Here is a 1346-nt window from a genome sequence, read left to right as displayed (position 1 = left end):
GTGTGAAATTTCAAAGTAAAATTTACGAAACGTTTTGTCTTGTATATGGTTATGACTGGCATACTTATACAAAGAAACGACAACAGCAGGTTGTTTCCCAATCGTAACTCTGTAAAGAAACAGTTGTTCTTAACTATTAGTCTTGAACTAATTAATGGAGACAACATAATAGTATTTTAAAATATGATTTAGTACAAAAGTAGTGGCCTAGTTTTAAACGGATAAAGCTGTTATAACAAAACAAATGTGTATAATCATTGTGGACAAACCAAACTGTGTACATACGTTTTGTTACCAAAAAAAAATAGTTACATTGGCACTTGTAAACAAGAAAAAAATAGATGTAAACAAATAGTAATATCAAATTCATGAATGCAATACAACAAAGATAATGTATTTAAAAGAAAAAGAGGTAAAGAGAGACAGTTATGTACACATATGTGGTAGGAAGACTTCTCCCAGCAAGTAGACGTCAAAAAAAAAAACATTTTGAAACAGATACTTCAAAAAGAACGAGTGGATATTTCTTTCACAGCAAGTTCTTATGACGTTCTTTGAAAGTGTAGAAGAAATGAGGGGAACTGCGCATGCACCAATGTAAAAAGTGGAGCGATATACCTAACTATACCAAGCACACTTCTTACTAAAGTTAGTTTTAATTTGTTGTTTAGAAATATACAGGGTGGTCCAAAATTATCTTTCCTATTTTAAAATATAATAATTAACTAGCCAATAAATATATATAAATAACCATGCAGTCCTCAATATTTTGTAGCCCATCTTAAATACTTTTTATTGAAATGTCAGTAGACTTCTAAGTGTACACCATTAGTGGCTCTCGGCATGTCTAACCTATATTCGATTTCAGTTCACGTTCCCTGCGACACGCTCACAGTTATAGTAGCGATGGCATCTGTTATCCTGGTTTTTAGCTCCGTGATGTTTGCTATAGGTGTGCGATACACGATACGCTTAACGTACACCCATACTTTTTCCTGTACTGGCGTCTGTACCATACACTGCACCATAGTCAATGACTTGGTCTCTGCAAGACAAACGACGCATTGAGCCTTTTCTTGTAGGGTTGCCATTTTACGGGGTAACACTACTCATTGTAGTGAAAAACATAACAATAAAAACTTGGCTGCATTTTCTTAGTTATTTGATTGTCAAATTTTAAAAGAGAAAATATAATTTTAGACCACCACGTATATTCTAAAAATGAAATAACTTTAACCATTTACGCTATTCACATAGTCAGTGGCGTAAGTATGTCCCCACAACCAGTGGTGAGATTCAAATATTTTAACAACAGGTTCTCTCACTAGCAGCATGTAAAAATATTA

Source organism: Limulus polyphemus, unplaced genomic scaffold (assembly GCF_000517525.1).
Source record: "Limulus polyphemus unplaced genomic scaffold, Limulus_polyphemus-2.1.2 Scaffold1001, whole genome shotgun sequence".
In the NCBI taxonomy this organism is placed as follows: Eukaryota; Metazoa; Arthropoda; class Merostomata; order Xiphosura; family Limulidae; genus Limulus; species Limulus polyphemus.
Note: the sequence above shows the minus strand (reverse complement) of the source record.